This window comes from Echinops telfairi, unplaced genomic scaffold, assembly GCF_000313985.2.
Source record: "Echinops telfairi isolate 266 unplaced genomic scaffold, ASM31398v2 ScPeMD7_4;HRSCAF=17, whole genome shotgun sequence".
In the NCBI taxonomy this organism is placed as follows: Eukaryota; Metazoa; Chordata; class Mammalia; order Afrosoricida; family Tenrecidae; genus Echinops; species Echinops telfairi.
The window spans coordinates 2,915,639-2,924,465 of NW_022103900.1; positions in this window are offsets into that span (position 1 = coordinate 2,915,639).

Genomic DNA, 8,827 nt, shown 5'->3' on the forward strand with positions numbered 1-8,827 from the left:
TCCCACACAGTCCTCACCTAATTTTCCCTAACAGGTCCACTTTAAATGTACACTACCTCAGCCAGGAAGGCAGCAACAATGCCACCTACCCTCCCTACTGAGATTTCACCAGTTGTATTTACATGACGCTCACTGGCTGGATGTGACCCACAAGCATTAGTAAAGTGAATGCAAAGTGCTTCCTGCAGACCTGTCAATGTCCAGAAACCAAATTGAGGTCCACTCAAGTACTGTGGGTGGCACCCCCTTCCATCCCCCAATCAAGCTTTTTCTTGTCTGCTGATTCAGCGACACACTCTTATGAGGCCTAAGAGTTTTCAGGGCAAGCAAATGCCTCTCTGCCCAATGACTTGGTGATCTTTCAGCCATAAGAATGTGGAGCCTTTGCCAGCTGTGTGATCAGGCTGTGGAAAAATAAGATTGTCCAATATACATATATTTATATGTTAAGTACTAAATAACTGATCACAAGGACCTACATATAACCTTCTCCTTGGGGGATGAGCAATGGAAAAGTGGGTGATGGGAGACGTCAGACACTGTAAGATATGACAAAATAATCATAATTTATAAATAACCAAGGGTTCGTGAGGGAGAGGGGATCAGGGAGGGAGGGGGAAAATGAGGAGCTGACACCAAGGGCTCAAGTGGAAAGCAAATGTTTTGAGAATGATGATGGCAACAAATATACAAATGTGCTTGACACAATGGATGGATGTATAGATTGTGATAAGAGTTGTACAAGCCCCCAGTAAAATTAGAGAAAGAGAGAGAGAGCATCCTCACTGTTGTCATCAGCATTAGACTCAGAGCACCGTCCGCCTAGTTGGAGTCTTAGATGCGTGGACTTGAACACCTCTACATCTGAAAAGAATATGATGGCTTCTACCCAATCTGGACCCCAGTATATAAAATATTCCCCAAATCAAAACTGGCTGTTTCCACCGTAACGGGTTACACAGGGTTCCAAGGGTGATTTCAGGGCACCAAGTACATTTTTAAAACGCCGGGTGCTGATTACACAGGTGTGTTCACTTTCTGAAAACGTATCATTTAGGATTTCTTTTTCTACCTGTATGTTGTGAGTGAGCACTGGGCTGTTCACCTCCAGGTCAGCCGTGCAATCCGTCAGCTGCTCTTCAGGAGAAAGCGGTGTCTGACTGCTCACATAAAGAACCCCCAGAGCAGGTGGGGGCAGGAGGGGGAGGAAGGGGGAGCTGATCGCAATGATTAATGTACACCCCTACCCCAGGGGTACGAAAAACAGAAATGCGGGTGAAAGGAGACAGAGCAAGGTGTAAAATATGAAAATAAAAATAATTTATAAATTATCAAGGGTTCATGAGGATGGGAGGGAGGGGAAAAAAGGAGTTGATACCCAGGGCTCAAGTAGAAAGAACATGTTTTGGAAATGATGATGGCAACCTGTGTACAAATGAGCTTGATACAATAGATGTATGGATTGTTACAAGAGCTGTAAGAGCCCCCAATGAAATGACCTATTAAAATAAAGAAAGAGCCCCCACATAGGGAGGGGTACTGTGAGTCGGAAACAACTTGATGGCAGGGGGTTGGATTGGGGTTGGGTTGTGCACCAGGACAGAGGTTCCTTTTTTTTTAAGTCAAAACTTCAAAGACGCCCTAGTCCCAGTGCAGAAGCATTCACTGTTTTGAATACTACAAGCATCGCATAGGAATGTGTCCACTTTTCCATAAAAGTAAAATCTACTCCCTTTGAGGGTGGAAACTTGATTCTTGAATCTTTTATGTTTACTCACATGTTTCTCAAATTGCTTGCCCACTAGCTTTCTTTCCCTAGCAGTATCATGAATAAATAAAACCATGTAAGCTCTTATGAAGGAGTAATGACTAGTAAAGGCATCAATAAATCCCCATCTGAGGTTCTATCAGCGCAAAGAGGGAAGTCTCTGGGTTTTCCAGAGTGTGGGAGGAGCTTGTCTTTGGTCCCAATGTTCCCGGACAATTTGTTTTTCACATTTTATATATATATATATACACACTATATTAAGCTATAGTTAAAATGTCCTACAATTCGGCAGTTCAGTCACATCAGGAAAGGTTGTGCACCCATCGCCATGATTCCCTTTGGAAGCTTCTCTTCCTTCTGGTATCCACTGATGTTGACTCCCCGCTTCCCCCTGTGTGCCTCAGGCAATCTTCAATCCAGCAATCCTGACTTCCCTATGCAGATCAACATACAAAACAAGGGCAAACAACCAAGAAGGACCCAGCAACAAGGATCAAATAAAAGAGGTAAAGACCTCAGTCTAAAAGAAAGCAGGGAACACTAAAATTTTAGAATAAATTCACATTGGGTACAGAGGAAATTCAGATTCCATGGTGTCACATTCCAGCCTAAATACAGATGCTGAAATCTACTTTAAAATTCTTTTTGTCCGATATTAGGACTGCTAGCGTTCTTAGCCTGTGTGCATTGGGGATTTACCTGGTACTCATTCCACGTGGGATCCTGTAAGTGGATTTGGGGCTACCACTATCATCCACAGCGTTCCACAAACTAGATGTTTGGTATTATTCCCTCCTGCAGGTTTGAATCTTAATAATTGTAATCCTTGGATTACACAGTCTGGTATGCTTTTTCCTGGATTTAGCTGACTCCTAACTTAACTGCTTGTTTTGAGACAAGCCCTTAAGGCCCCAGATACTATTTTTCAAGATAGTGGGGCACCATGATTCCTTCATCACACTTCGCCATGGCACCTATGTCTTTAGTGAGATCACTCACGAGGGTGAGTATCAGGCAGTGGGCCCAGACAATGTTGTTGTGTACGTAAGTGCCGGCCTCTAGTGGAAAGTTCTCCCATCTCGGCTGCCCACTCAGCTTCTCCATCCATCATCCGACTCACCAACCTCTCCTCTCTAGCTTACATATTTTTAGGTTTGCAAAGATCTTAGTATCTTTTGAATATAAATATAAATGTAAATGTAAATATTGAGTGCCTGGGGATCCAGCAGACTATTTCCTGGTGGTTGAAAGGGTTCAAGATTGTTAAAAAGTTAGCACAACATTTTGTCAATTTACCAACCTGCCACCCCATCTCAACAGTAAACTGGTGAGGATCTGAGACGCTCGTGTCATGGAAGGTCGTGGAATGTGCAAGACTTTACATTGGTATCAGAGCCCTGGTGGCACAGTAGGTTACCTATTGGGCTTCTCACTACAAGGTCAGCAGGTTGAAACCACCAGCCCCTCTGTGGGCAAAAGATGAGGCTTTCTACTCCTATAAACAGTTACCATCTCAGAAACCCTGGGGGACCCTTCTCCTCTGTCCTCTAAGGGGTCCCCAGGAGTCAGAGGCAACCTCGTGTCAGGGAGTGCATTTGTTTGTTCCCTTGGGCTCTGCTGAAGAGCGGGCATGCTTCTAACGGCTTGCAGGACAAATGAAGGTGGGAGACTGAACAACATTACCGCGGCACGCGTTCCGTCTCGATGCTTTCCAACGGTACCCATAAGGCGACTGGTGGAGCACAGGAGGAAAAGGCCAGCTCAACGAGTCCAACCACATTTCTTAAACAAGAAGCTACTCTCAACTGTTGCAAAAACTGCCTGGAGAGGGGAATTGGAATGTTTCTGGCTTCTTTGGTTTGGCACTTCCTTAGACACCATTCCTGAGGTTCAGTGAGAAGGAAGAAAAAACGTCTCCATTGCCCACAAGGTGGGGAAATGGTACAAAACAGCTACTTGTGACTGAAACAAGGATTTTCTGTTACAGGTTCTAATTGGCAAGATCATTTTCTCTAGAAAATGTGATGAACACATAGCAGAAATCCTTTGAAAGGAACAGTTGTGGGAAGTGTTATCACAAACAACAACGCACGACACCGCATATAATTATTCTTGTGACAATAAACAGCCCCGGGGAAATACAGTGACTTGAATCTGATGATCAGAAAACTCTGCAGTTCCTAGCTGCATAATAAAAACTCAGGAATATACAAAACATATTTATTCTCCAAAGTGTTAATTAATCTCTAAGTTTGATGCCTGCTTCCCTTATGTGTATCACTGCAAAATATGTATATAGTCAAATTTGCCTTACATAAGGCAATCAAATTTAGAATTTGCCAAAGTGTCTCTGGGGAGGGGAGTTGGGTGGAGGAGAGAAATGTCTCCAAACCTGGGAAGCAATTTGGCATTAGTTTCAATCTTGTGATTGAATCCGTTTCAGTCTTGTGATTCACAAGGGCTGGGACGTGTCTTGTTAACTGTGACATCCGTAGCACAGACCCTGGCACATAGCAGGGATTGGGTAAGTGGGTGTTGGATAAATAAAGCTTAATAAAGCACAAAAATTCATACCCTATCCTCCAGAAAATGAGCAGTCCTTTTTTAATGCACCAATTGGAAACTCAAGACAATCTCTACCACTGACTCAACCATTAGCTGATTAAAGACTCAATAAACCTAAACTCATTGGCATCAAAGAAGCAAAACGTGTTCTGCACTTTCAGCTTTCGGTGATCTTTATATGAATTCAAGAGTAAGATAAGTTACTGGGTTTGAAGTGCCCTGGAACCTTAAAAACTCTTTAATTCTCCTTAAAGCCAGGCGGCCCATTAGATTTCCTTCCCGCTGACTGGTAAGCATTGTCTTGCCCTCTTTGGTTGCACATTAGAACTGGATCCTGACTGATCTTTGTAACTTATTTCCCTGGGCACCCAAGACTTTACCAGACTCTAGCCAAAGGCCCTCAAGTTGAAACGAAAAGATGGCGAGGCCTCTTTCAACAGGCTTCTTGAGAAGATTCCTATAGGGGCCATCAGAGGGAATCTGAGTCTTGAACCTGCCTGCCCATTCAAGCCGTGTGTTGGCACGGATCTCGTGAGACTGAAGACCTCTGGAGAATCAAAATGAAGGAAGTGATTTGGAAGATGTGTTTCAGCCTCTTGGCACTAGAAGCTTCTCTCTTTGAAGTGACTGGAATTCTCACAAAGAAGGCTACTTGATACCAAATACATGTGTAAAGAAAGTGAATTTTTCATTAATTGGCTAAACATTTACAGATCTCTGGACAGATCTTGTGTTGTTAGAGAGCAGTTATATATTCTTTGTGCTGCGGATAGATACTATGATTAGAAACAGCACCGGCTCTGATAAAGCCTGGCTGTCTGACCCAGGCCAGGTGTTTGAGCTCTAAAATAAGGAATAGAGCTTAAGGTCCCAACTAGCTATAAACATTTAGGGCTCAGTATAACTTACTTTTTTTTTTCAAAAGTCCTAGGTCATTTCTAACCACACAAACAAGAATAGCTGGTAGACAGAGCTATATCTTACTTGTTTTATGCAGTGCCTGGCATGTAGTAAGTGCTTAGTTATATGCAAATATGCAAATTATATTGACTTGCTAATAGCAAGGTCAGTGGTTCAAACTCACTAGCCACTCCTTGGGAAAAAGATGAAGTATTCTGCTTCTATAAAGATTTTCAGGCTTGGAAACCCTAAATATGGCCACTATTGGTTGGAGCTCTAGGGGGTAGTGGTTACCCACTGGGCTGCTAGCTAGCTACAAGATCGGCAGTTCAAAACCACCAGCCACTACATGGGAAAAAATGGGGTTTTCTACTCCCAGAAAGAGTTCTACGCAGTCCTATAAGGGAACTGTGAGTCAACATTGACTTGATGGCAGCGAGTTCTTTTGGTCATGGGTTGGAATAGACTCAATACACATGGGTTTTAATGAAATGAATAGGCTATTATAGGAAGTAACTGAATAAATTAACATTTCAACAAACTTGGGGGGTGGGGGGCAGCCAAAGTTTGTAGAGTTGTTTCAAATTGTTTTTTCCTCTTAAGAGACTTTCTATATGAAGAATCACGTTAAAAGAGATTTTGCCCTTCCACGTTACCAAGGGTGATTGATGCCCCTTTTCAAGGATTGTTCTCTCCTAATAGCATGTCCAAAAATAGGTAAGACAAAATCTCACCATCCTTACTTCCAAGAAGCATGCTGGCTGTACTTCTCCTTCCAAGACACAGCTGCTTGTTCCCTTGGCAATCCATGGTATTGTCAACATTCTTTGCCAGCACCATCATTCAAGTTCCTCAATTCAGAGGCAGTGAGGTTTGGGGTGTTTGGGCGTTCTTAAGTTCTGTCCCACCCCACCACATGTGGATATCGTATTCTGCTGCTTGAGCTGGCACTTGAGGAGAGGAGAGCTTTGAGGTCAGCCTGGACCATTCACATGGACTTCTGCTGCCAGCGTACCTGCTAGCGAGGCAGGGATGATGCTGACTGCTGGAAAGTTCTGGTTCCTGTCCTACATCTTTCTGACTGTATTACTGCCCAGTGTGCTGTTGGGAATCTTATGGCTCTATTGTTGAGCCGAGGAAGACCCTCAATGGGTGCTACACGCAAAATCCACTTCACTTCTTACCTTTATGAGCCCAATCCTTCACTCCTTAGTAAATAGTTATGGAGTGCCTATTAGGTGTTACTGTTCTACCATGATATGGCTGCAGTGGTAAAGAAACCAGATAAAATCTTTGCCCTTAAGAAACTTTTCTTCTAGTAAGAGGAGACAGACATTAAGTTAATAAGTCGTTAAAATAATCAGTGATCAGAATATGAATAATCGAAAAAAACTCACCGGCAGCAAGTCAATGCTGACTCGTGGTGACCCTCTACAACAGGGTAAAACTGCCCCGGTGGGTTTCGGAGATGGTAACTCCTTATGGAAGTAAAAAGCCTCTTCTTTCTCCCCAGGAGCGGCTGGAGGTTTTGAACTGCTGACCTTGAGGTTAGCAGCCCACTGTGTAACTATTATGTCACCAGCACTCTTAATATGAAAATACTATGTTTTCATTTCAGTTCTGTAAGCTTTTCTGATGGGCTGGGGGCAAGTGTGCCAGAAAGAGAGGAATCAAGGATGGCTGTACAGTTCTGGTTTGGACATCTGGAAGGTGAAAGTGGCCATATACTGAGAAGTAGGAAGTCTATGGGAGGAAAGTTGAAAGTTGGGCAGGTATGTTTGATACGGAGAGAGTCTGAGGAGGCAGTGCAGGTGAGAGTATGGGCAGAAGACATCAACGGGGGAAGCTCTTATTTGAGTATTTAAAGCACGAGATGAAGTGCGCCCCCCAGAGGAATGAGTGTACAAGGAAAGGAGAAAAGGGCAGAGGACTGAGTCTTCAGGCACTCTAACTTCAAGCCATCAGGGAGATCAAAAGGAGCCAGCGATAGAGATTGAGCATGAGGGGATACTGAGAAGGACCTAGGAAATGAGGGGGTCCTGGAAGCCAAGTGTAAAAAGTGTCTCAAAGGGCAACAAAAGATCAGCTATAGCAAATGTGGCCTTTCCGTCAAGCAAGTTGAGGGCCAAGAACTGACACTGGGATTAACAACGTGAAGGCCCTTGGCTACTACTGTGCTAAAAGTAACTGGTGGAGCCGTGGGGTGAGCTCCTGTTGGGAGGGTTTCCACGGAGAATTATAGCTAGTAGGCGCCACTGAGTTGGTTCCATCTCACTGGGACCCTACGTCCAAACAGAGGAAATGCTGTCTGGTCCCGGAGCATTTTCACCACTGTTCCCATGTCGGAGCCCGTTGTTGCAGCCACTGGGTCAAGGCATCTCACTGAGGGTCTTCTTTTTGGTTGACGCTGTACGTCCCCAAGCACGATGTCCTTCTCCAGGGACTGGTGCCTCCTGATAACATGTCCAAAATAAGGGAGATGAAGCCCCATCAGCTTCTAAGGATCATCTGGCCGCCCTTGTTTTGAGAAGAGGTCTTCCCTCTGGCACACCAGGGTCTAGGTGATCTTCTTTGCCAACACCATGGTTCATTCAAAAGCATCCGATTCTTTATTCACTGTCCAGCTTTCAAATGCATAGGACGCGACTGAAGAGATCCTGGCCTGAATCAGGCACATCTTGGGCCGGTATTTGCCCCATACAATAATAATCTTTGCCACGGAGTCGGTTCTGATTCATAGCAACCCTACAGAACAGGGTAGAGGTGCCCTTGTGGGTTTCCAAGAGTGTAACTCTTTATGGGAGTAGAAAGCCCCATCTTTCTCCTGTGGCATGGCTAGTGACCTTGCGGTTAGCAACCAACACACAACCGTGATGCCATCAGGGCTCCATCAGTGCAGTCCATCCTTAAATTTTCTGCCTGCTGCTACTCTGAGCATTGATTGTGGATCTAAGCAAAATGAAATCTTTGACAGCTTCCATCTCTTCTCCATAATGCATTGGTATAGTTGTGAGGGTTTTGTTTGTTTGTTTGTTTTTCCCTTTATGCTGAGGTGTAATCATATGGAAGTCTCTAATTTTCATCAGTTAAGTGCTTCCATAAAACTTTTGCCAAATTTGTGGTCAGGAGAGCAAGGGAGCAGTAGGATGATAGAGGGTGAGGAGTGTGGGTTTAAATAAATAATATCAATGATAATATATTGGAAATCATCCAATGTGGGGAGGAATTTGTGTGTGTGGGGGTAGAATTTAATGATGCAAAAGAAGTTAGAATTGCTGAAGTGATGTCCCTGGGCAGGACAGAGGGTGCGTGAAGGGTACTTACCTAGTAACCTTCTACTGCAAGTGAGGCCTGCGAGTAAAGCAGCGTTTCCAGGGCATTGCGGTACCCATTCTCTCTTAAGGTTGGCTAAATCAGGGATTCTGAAAACTGGGTGCTTAGGAGGGTCCTTGGAAGGGGGGGGCGGGGGGGGGACGGCACCTTTTACTTAGATAAGATTATTCTCTTCTGCACTACTATTACTTTTACGTAGGTGCTACTATTATCTTCACAAAGTAGGTATAAACTTGCACTTTGTTCCTGTTTAGCTACAGT